At 57.5% G+C, this 10,286-nt stretch overlaps 1 long non-coding RNA gene across 1 annotated transcript; it reads left to right on the forward strand.

The window, feature by feature from the left end:
- The first annotated feature begins 1,764 nt into the window (after positions 1 to 1,764).
- On the forward strand, positions 1,765 to 7,778 carry LOC115849605 (uncharacterized). The gene is made up of 4 exons (XR_009559099.1): positions 1,765 to 3,542; positions 3,690 to 3,874; positions 6,593 to 6,749; positions 7,077 to 7,778. It is a non-coding gene; the product is annotated as an uncharacterized lncRNA (long non-coding RNA).
- The last annotated feature ends 2,508 nt before the right edge of the window (positions 7,779 to 10,286 follow it).

Here is a 10,286-nt window from a genome sequence, read left to right on the forward strand (position 1 = left end):
CAGTGGGCCGGGGCTACCAGCGCTCTTCCACTGGCCTCCACACACCTGCAGCCCCCCAACGCACCTGCCTCGTCTACCGTAGCCCCACCTGCGACCTCCCCCGTCAAGCGCGCTTTCAGGGGTCAGGATGAAGGATGACCGAGGCAGAACTAGGGAAACCTTGGAACCGTTTAAAAGCGCGTTAGAGCCAGCCCTTGTCCACCCAGGTGGACCTCCATTGCTTCGGAGGGAGACCACTGGACGGTTTCTGGACGGCCGCCAAAAGCACACTGCCAGGACTCAGGCTGCACCCCAAGCAGAGCCCTCCGTGGCTCACTCATCCTGATTGCTGACTGCAGCACGTCTGGTTGAGCCTCGGATTCCTCGCAGGCAGAGGGGACCCGAGGACACTTCTTTGGGGTGAAAGGACTCGGTTTGATAGTGGGTGTGGGAATGAAAGAGGAAAGGTCACCTTGTATTGCAGGGGGGGTGGGGGCAGGGGCCCTTCCGGCTCTAACCTCTGTACAGAGGCTCGCTGGTTCCTGGGTGTCCCGCCACCTTTGAGCAAACCTCGAAGGGTGATTCCCTCTGTGCCCCATCCCGGCCTGGCAATTCAGGGGCTCTCAGTTCGAGTTTGGGGCGGAGGGGAGGAGATCTGGGAACGCGGAAACGGGGGTGGGGGGCGCCTTCTACGGGAGCTCCAACCAAAGCTAGGCGGGGAGAGGAGCAGGCCTGGGTGCATCCACCACCGGGACTGGAGATCTGCGGGGGGGCGGCGCAGGCATCCTTCTAATCGCTGGCCGCTATTAAAAATAAAACCGCGGCGCGTCGTCATAGCGACCACGACAACAGCGGCTGCGCGAGGGTGGCACAAACTTGTGCAGCCGCGCGACAGCCGTTTTGGGGGGAGACTCGGGGCACGACGCGCGTTGGCGCACCAAGGCCTGCCCTGGGGTGGGACAGGGACCCCCAACCCAGCCCGCCCCACCCTCCCCCCGGGTCCTCGGAAGAAACTGGCAGAAATAGATCCCTAGAAGCTGTTTCCTAGACCTTGGACTGTCTTGACCAAGAGGTCACCAACTTGGATGAGAACCCACGCACGCGTGGACTCCCCAGCCCTGGCACCTCTCCCCGACACCCCTCCCCGTTTCAGACTCTGGCGTCCTCATCTCTGGAGAAGGGGGCTAAGTGGGAAGGCGGTTTCGGATGCTCGGCGGGAGAGGGGACCTCACTCCGGAGGCCGGGCGTGTGGGGGCTCCAGCACCTGCCCCTGTCGGCGATCCTTGCAGCTCAGGCGCGGTCACATGCTCCTTTCTGTCCGGGAATCGAGTTTCACTTCCAGCCGCTATTAGGCGGTTCGCACGGTTCACTGCAAACATTTGATAAAGAGGCTAAATATACATTGGAGTCGGAGGAGGCGTGGGCGGCTGTGCTGAGCGCGTGGGCGCGGCGCTGCAGGCTCCGCGGGGCATCCCCGCCCAGGGCGGGAGGCCGGCTCAGACCCCCGGCCAGTTCCCCGCCCCGCGTGCGCCCCCCCCCCACGCGTGCGCCCCCCTCCCCGCCCTCGCCACACACACACACACACCACACACACACACACACACACACACACACACACACACGCAAAATTTGGACCCCACACCCGGGACACGTGACCCGGGCAGGCTGCGGGCGCCCCCAGGCCAGCCAGAGGGCCCCTGGCGGAAGAAGGGGGCGCTGCGGGGAGCTCCTCGGGTCGGGGTGGGGAGGTGCCGGTGGGCGGTGAAGGCGCACCTGGCTGCCCGGGATGTCCGGTCGCCCCCGGAGCCGGTGCTTCCGGACTATCTCGGGCGTCCCCGGCGCGCCCCGACGTGCCGCGGACCTATATTTAAGGTGAGTCAGGTGCTCCGAATAGGCGCAAAGGGGGGCTCCCGGCGCAGCTGGGGTAACTGTCTGGCCGTCTGCCCCTCGCTGGGTTCCCTCCGGCACCGCCCATGGCCCCCGCACCCTGGGAGGAGAGGGAAGGGCCTTGGCCGTTCCTCAGAGGTGGTGGGCGGGGGGCTTCAGTAAGGAACTGTCAGCCAGCCCAGCACTTGGTGGTACGCAGCCAGCATTTCACCCTACAAGCCCCCCTCACCCCACTCCCGCTCTGCCCTGTGCAGTGCCTGCCTGGGACCTGGCACCAGTCGGCGCTCCATTATTGCTCTCATCATTTTTTTCACAGTGGGAGTCATGACTAATATCTACTGGGCACCTCGGTCCCTGAGTGACCCCTGGGAGTGGAGAGCTGCCCCACCTCCCATTTGACAGATACCAGGAAGTCAGGCATTTGCCCACAGCCGCAGAACGCTGTCTGAGGCGGTCGCTCCTGGGCCGTGGCAGCTCTGGACGGGCTCTTCCTGTGCTCCAGAGGGGACCCTCGGGCCGGCTTGTCCTGCACTTCTCAGACAGGCATGCCGGATGATGTGGCCACCTGACAGTGAAGGCATCAGGACTGGAGCCCACGTCCACCTGATCCCCAGTCCCAAGGTGCTCTAGCTGCCCTCTGCCCCTTGACCTTGGCCTTGGGGTGGTTTGTCCCCGCACTGCCTTGAGTCTGTTCTCTCATCTGAAAAGTGGGGGCCGCTAACCTTACCATGCCCGGCTGCCCCCCGCCATTGAGCCTCCTGCGCACACGCGCAGGGCCCGGTGCCCTGAGGCAAGGGCACAGCCGCCCAGCTGCTTTCGTCTGGGTGGTGCAGGCGGGGCCCGCGGGGCGTTCAGACCCAGGCCTCTGCCGGGAGCCGGAGCAGATCTCAGAGCAATCTGTAATGACGAAACAGCGCATTTCCCTTTATCTCTGGGCAAGGATTTCTTGGTTCAGGGCAATTCATCCAGGAGCAGCCTCAGCTGAGTGGGCACCGCTCCTTGAAGATCAAAAGTGCCGGGCGGGTGTTAACTAAGTCATCATCTCAGGCCGCCCCAGGCCCAGGCTCGGGATCAGGCCTTTCCAGTCCAGCCTCCCCAGAAAGGGAGATGAGGCAGCCAGCAGCCCAGGAGGGCACTCTCAATGCTGATTTTAACTCTCTATTAGACATTTTTATTTTCCTTTTTCAATACACAGACAGCAATGGAGTTTCAAATAGCACATGAGCCCGCAGTCGTTTTGTGGCTGTTTTGTGAATAAAGACCTAAGGGAAGGAGCACTGGGGGGGCTTCAGGAACCGACGCCAGATCTGGACTGTCCAGGACAGGAGCCACTAGCCACGCAAGGCCATCGGGCATTTGAAACATGGCCGGTCTGAGCTGTGATGTGCTGTTGTTAGTGTAAAACACACCCAGCGTCCAGGACTTGGTGTGAAAGTGAAGAGCGTAAAATCTCTCGTCAATAATTTCGACATTAATTACCTGTTAAAATGATAAGATTTTGACATATTGAGTTCAGTAAACTGTATGATTGCAATTAATTTCACCCGTTTGTTTTTCCTTTGTTTAATGTGTCTACTAGAAAATTTTAAATTCCGTTTGTGGCTTTAATGACGTTTCTACTGGACAAGGCTGGTCTAGACACCCGGAGCTCATATCTACTTGGTGGAGCTAAGCAGGTGAGTGTGAGTGTAGGGGGCGGCGGGGGCGGGGGCGCATGTCCTGCCCTGAAAATCCTGAAGGACCTGGAGAGCAGCAGAGCTGGGGGTCTGCTCTGCCCACCCCCGTTGCCTCATCTGCCGTATGACCTTGAGCAAACTCTTTAGCACCTCGGAGCCTCAGCTGCCTCCTCTGGGTAGCAGCCAACTCACAGGGCCACTTGAGGAAATACTCACTCGCTCACGCAACAGATGTTCTGTGCCAGGCACTGGGCGCGGCACAGGGATGCAGCGCTAACACGATGCCCTCATGGAACACACAGTCTCTTCAGGGAGCAATAAACAAGTGACAAGTAAGTGTACACTCTTCCAGGTCAGGAATCTGGGGTTGTCAGGAAGGCCTGTTTGAAAAGGAGCCAGTGCGGGGCTTCCCTGGTGGCGCAGTGGTTAAGAATCCACCTGCCAATGCAGGGGACGTGGGTTCAAGCCCTGGTCCGGGAAGATCCCACATGCCCCAGAGCAGCTAAGCCCGCGCGCCACAACTACTGAAGCCCACGCACCCTAGAGCTTGCGTGCCACAACTACTGAGGCCACACACCGCAACTACTGAAGCCCACACACCTAGAGCCCATGCTCTGCAACAAGAGAAGCCACTGCAATGAGAAGCCCACACACCTCAATGGGCTTTATTTAATTAAAAATAAATAAATAAAAAGAGCTATTTCATTTAAAAAAAAAAGAAAGAAAGAAAAGGAGCCAGTGATGAGAAGATCAGGATGGAGCATTCTAAGCAGAGGTCACAGCATCCCGTGCAAAGGCCCTGAGGCAGGAACCGGCTTGGTTTGTCGAGGACCAACAAGAGGGGGTGGTAGGAGGGCATGGGCTGGGACAGACAGGTGGGCAGTGAGCAGGTCACACAGGCCTTAAGACCAAGTTAGGGATGTGGATTTGTTCTAGGGGGACAGAGGCCACTGGAAGGCTGTGGGCGGGGACACAACATGTAGGGACATAAACAGAAGCTCTACTGACCACCGGCCACCTGCCAGCCTGCCAGGCCAAAGCAGCTAACCGCTCCCCCCACCACCACCAACTCTCAGGGTCTTTAGGACTCATGACCAATTCCAAGGGTTCACGTCTGGCTGATCACCTGGCTTGAACCCATAGCTAACCCACATCTCCTTCCCTGGGGGCCACCTGCAGGCCCTGTCCCTCTGTCCTGACTGTGGATGGGGTGGGAGGGGCATACATTCCCCCTTGGCCTTCAGATTTGACAGGGCTCGCCCCCCCGGCCCCCCCCAGCCCCGCAGGCAGAGGTCGGAGCCTGGGGCTCACGGCAAGTCGGGGGACACGCCTCACTGGCTTTCCAGGCCTCCTGGAGGAAAGACGGTGAGACGGTGTTCTCCAGAGAGACGGGCTCACTGGGTGGCAAAGGCTTCCTACGTCGGGGCAGCCAGCACCTCCCTGGAGCAGAAGGCACGGGTCAGACCAGGGCTGGTGGATCCGCACACAGGTGACCTCGGCTCACAGGGAGCAAGGAATCAAAGTGGCCTGTAGAGGCGGGGCTGAGGGGTGAGCAGAGAAACTTCCAGAGTGAAGAAGACCAGGGGCTGTGAGTGTGAGAAGGAAGGTGCAATACTATAGAGCTGGGATAATCAGAGCAGCGTGGCTCTCAGACCAAAGGGCCCAGAAAAGGCTGTTCTAGAGGAATCGAAAGGGTTATTTATTAAATGCCACTGGGGCAGTTTAGAGAAACTGCCTGACTAAACCCTCACTTCCCCTCGCCACTAAATACATTGCAATGGATTGAGAAGATAAGTTGTTAAACAAACGCTTTGGAACAAACTCAACCACGTGTGTCTTGGTGGAGGTCCACGCCCTCCCCTGCAGCGTTCTCACCAACACCGTTGCCTTGAGGAGGGGGAGACACACCCAGGTTCAGAGAGGGTCCAGCAGACACCTGCTCCTGACGCTTCAGAAATATCACTGTCAGGAAGAGAACACGGGGAGTGAGTTGTTGGGGCCGACGGGGGTTGAAAAGGCAGGACGGTCAGCTCGGCTCCCGGTCCTGGACTGGCTCCTCCTTCCAGACCAGCAAGCAGCTCTCAGGACATAACTGGGTCCACCAGAGAAATATACGTTATTGTATCCAAGTCAAACTACTAGGTGTGGTGATGGTGTCACAGTAATGCAGGAGGACTTCCTTGTCCTTGGGAGACCTGTGGTACCTGGAGTGAAGAGCCAGGATGTTGCAGCTTGTTTTCACATGGTTCAGGGAGTGGGGAGTGGAAGTGACAGATGATGGATGGATGGATGGATGGGTGGGTGGATGGATGGATGGATGGATGGATGGGTGGATGGATGGATAGATGCATATGTGTATACATACATACATGGAAGATACATAGATACCTAGTGGGGAGATGGGTGGTAGATGGCAGATAGATGGCAGGTGGATGGATGGCAGAGCCCAGGTGGGGAGAGCAAGTGGGTGCTTAACTCAGGTGAAGTTGTACTATTGTACACTTGTACACTCATTGTACTATTGTTACCACTTTTCTATAAGATTGAAATTTTTCAAAATGAAAGTTATGAAAAACTGCTAATTCGTATTTTCTAGTTTTCCCATAGTTGATCAGACTTCTAGAAGGCAGGGAACTTTCAGAGCTCTAGAAGACATAGAACAAATCACATTTGCTATGGGTCACTTTTTTTTTTTTTTTTGCGCGGTACGCGGGCCTCTCACTGTTGTGGCCTCTCCCGTTGCGAAGCACAGGCTCCGGACGCGCAGGCTCAGCGGCCATGGCTCACGGGCCCAGCCGCTCCGGGGCACGTGGGATCTTCCCAGACCGGGGCACGAACGCGTGTCCCCTGCATCTGCAGGCGGACTCTTAACCACTGCGCCACCAGGGAAGCCCTATGTGTCACATTTTTAAAGTTCAAAAATGACTGTCAGATTTGACAGCACAGAAGTTGAAAACAGGTAAAAAATTTAAAAACCTGAACAAAGGGAATCCTTCAGTTGCGTGTTATAATCATGTTTCCACTGTCCCTGTGTATTTTCATCTGCACAGAACAAGTGTATCAGGAAATCTTTAAATCACATCATCTGCCGGGGTCTTTGCTCATGTTCTCTCGTCAGAAGACCGGGGAAGATGCACAAAAGCAACACATGGGGACAAATTCATGGAGACACTCTACTGCCGGCCAACAATGAAAACGCAGCCCAGGGTCCGCTGTTTCCCATGGCGGGGGGACACCGAGCGGGAGGGGAGGGGCCGTGGGAGCTGCTTTCCCAGCGGCTGCTGGCCGCGGTCAGAGCTGGCGGCCACTTGGATCAGGAGCCGTGAAAGTGGCCATGGTCCCTGACCCCATAATCCCACGTCTGGGCACCTAGCCTAAGAAAATGACCCACATACAGAACGGCCACAGACTAAAGGGTTCAGGGCAGTGCAACTTGAAAAAGCAAAAGTTGGAAACAACCTAAAACCCCAGGTGTGAACAGACTGTGTTTTCTTAACCCTTCCCCTCTGATTAGAAATGGCATCCTTCCTTCAGGTGGCGGCTGTGAGGATGGTTTCCTGCCACGTGGAAGCTCCGATGATGTGTCCTGTACTCTCACCCCTGTTTTCTCCTGCCGGGTTTTGAGCGCCCTGATTTTCTTTCTTTCTTTCTTCTTTTTAACATCTTTATTGGAGTATAACTGCTTTACAATGGTGTGTTTCTGCTGTATAACAAAGTGAATCAGCCATATGTATACATATATCCCCTCCCTCTTGCGTCTCCCTCCCTCCCACCCTCCCTATCCCACCCCTCTAGGTGGTCACAAAGCACCGAGCTGATCTCCCTGTGCTCTGCGGCTGCTTCCCGCTAGCTATCTATTTTACATTTGGTAGTGTATGGATGTCCATGCCACTCTCTCATTTCATCCCAGCTTACCCTTCCCCCTCCCCGTGTCCTCAAGTCCATTCTCTACGTCTGCATCTTTATTCCTGTCTTACCCCTAGGTCCTTCAGAACTTTTTTTGTTTTTTTAGATTCCATATATATGTGTTAGCATACCGTATTTGTTTTTCTCTTTCTGACTTACTTCATTCTGTACAACAGTCTCTAGGTCCATCCACCTCACTAAAAATAACTCAATTTCGTTTCTTTTTATGGGTGAGTAATATTCCATTGTATATATGTGCCACATCTTCTTTATCCATTCATCTGTTGATGGACACTTAGGTTGCTTCCATGTCTTGGCTATTGTAAATAGAGCTGCAATGAACATTGTGGTACATGACTCTTTTGGAATTATGGTTTTCTCAGGGTATATGCCCAGTAGTGGGATTCCTGGAGCCCTGATTTTCTAAGCGTTAGCAGAGATGCAGCATGGTCCATGAGGTTGGTGGGGGGCGGGGCTGCTTGTCTGGCTCTTTTTAATCCAGCGTCCAGGCCTGCGATGACTAATATTCTGTCTAAGAAACTCAGTGGCTTCTATTTGAAAAGAGACATGTGGGAATCAGAAGCCATGGCTCTGGGCTGGGGGCTGGCAAGTCCCCACCCTACCTGGGCCTCAAGTTGCCTCTGAACTGACAGCATTGCCAGGTGGCCCTCCTCCTCCAGGAAGCCCTCCCCTCATCCAAACTGCCAGCCCTGGACAGCCATCCAAGGGCCAGCTGAGCCTGGCTTCAGCCTCTTGCTGACCCTGTGACGGGGCAAATCATATCACAGCTCCAAGCCTCAGTTTCCCCATCGGGGAAAACAGGACGATGATACTTCGGTTCTAGAGCTGTTGTGGAAAGAAAATGCAGAAGTGATGTAAAGACCCCCGAGAGCATCGTGGCCTCTTCTCCTGTGGCCGTGCCGTCAGCCTGGCCACATTCCCACCGGCCTGGCGCGGGAGGGAAGGGCTGCCTTGCGGCAGCGCCCTTGGCCTGGTGGGCTGGCCTCTGGGGGAGGGACGGGGATGGTCTGGGCCGGGGTGGCTCAACGAGTGCTCCTGGGGGCAGGTGTCCTCTGGCTGGGGCAGCCGGGATATCCCCACCCCTGCCCTCCGGGGCCAAGTGAGGTCTGGGGCAAAGGACTTTCCTATAAAAGAGGCTTCCACACGCAGGCCTGGCCCACTGGGCACGCCCCAGGGGAAGCAACTGGGGGAGTGGAAGGCGGCTTCCCTGAGGCCGGGAGGCCTGGGGAGGAGAGGGGAGGCCAAGACGTGGGGGGAGGGGAGGAGGGGACGGGGAGAGAGGGCACAGGGAGGGCAGCAGGAGAGAAGGAGGGAGAGGGGGAGGGGGAAATAGGGTAGCAAGGAAGGAGGCAGTGAGAACGGAGGAAGCCCCCCCCAAGTCTTGTGCACTATTTGTGGCTGCGAGAAGACGCTCCTCCGTCAGCCTGAACAGGACAGACATGGCCAGTCGATGTCACGACTGTGACCCCTCCACTCAGGGGACACGTGCGTGGTGTGTGGGACGTGAAGATACCACCCCTCTCAGCTGCCACACCGGGACCCAGCCGCACACAGCTTCCCCTGCACACGTAGGGCTCCGGATCACAGACGAGGCCCGTAAACGGCCTCGTGCAAAAACAGGGCGATCAGACCCTGGCCCGGCGACTCAGAAGGGAGGGGGTGGGCGAGGAGACCCCCTTTGTCCTTGTCAGGGAAGTCCTGGGTCAGGGGCCCAACAGGAGGCCCCCCCCACTCCCTGTCATTTCCCGGAATGTGAGTTTCCAGACAGGAAGAGAAGTCACAGCCAGCCCCCCGCTTCCAATTCTGTAGATCAGAACTCTTATGACAAGAACCCAACGCAAAATGCCCAAGGAGATAGAAGGTGACTGCTGGGCCAGGAGCGAGCAGCTTCAGGTGTGGCTGGATCAAGAGGCTCATCTCCCACTTTCTCCGCAGTGGAAGGCAGCACCCACTGAAACCTCCCAGCCCCACAATTCTCAGGGCTTCATCTCACTGGCCCCGTCTGGGACGCTGACTGTAGCCAGGGGTGTGGACACATGCTCCCACTGGCCAGGCTGGACCAAGTACCCAGGACTCCTTGGGTCGCCCTTAGCCCCCAGGTAGATGAGACCACACACCCCCCGCCTGCCCCCAGCCTCCCTGGGAGGCGTTGCCCTGCCCCGGCTGGGCGACCTCTGAACCCGGCCCCCTGGAGCACCCTGGGAGGGGTGCTGGCATTTGGGGCTCACACCTCTGCTCGGAGTGATGCGGACCACCTCCTTCCACCTTTGGACACGTGGCTGCCCTTTTGAGGGGAGGTGGCTGGGGCCTGGCCTGTGGCGGCTGGAGGAGGCCTCTTTGTCTGTAGCTGTTTTTCTCAACAAGAGAGAGCAAAGTACGCCACGTGGTCTGATCCTCGTCCTGCTGTGACCTGAGGGCACCCCTGGGGTGTGGAGGAGGCCCTGTAGCCTCTCGACACCTCCATGCGCCCCCCGCCGTGGGACCTCGGGGGCAGTTACATCCTAGGCAGGACAGAGCCCAGGCCCAGGGCCCGGGGAGCGAGTCCTGGGTTCGAGGACAGCTCCACCCCTGTCGGCTGTGCGACGTGTGGCAAGTGCTTGCCCCCTCTGAGCCTTGTTGGCCTCAAAGGCAGAGTGGGTAATACAGCAGAAGTAGATTCGAGATGTTAAGAGTGATGCCGGAGACGTGTTGAGCACAGAGCTGGGCGTGTGGCCGAACGCAGCCGGTGTCCCACCGCCGGTGACGGAAAGGGCTGCACAGGGTGCTGTTTGCAGAGACGCCATGCTTGGTATACAGCAGATGCTCGGCGAGCAGCAC

The sequence above is a fragment of the Globicephala melas genome, chromosome 15 (assembly GCF_963455315.2).
Source record: "Globicephala melas chromosome 15, mGloMel1.2, whole genome shotgun sequence".
NCBI classification, from domain to species: Eukaryota; Metazoa; Chordata; class Mammalia; order Artiodactyla; family Delphinidae; genus Globicephala; species Globicephala melas.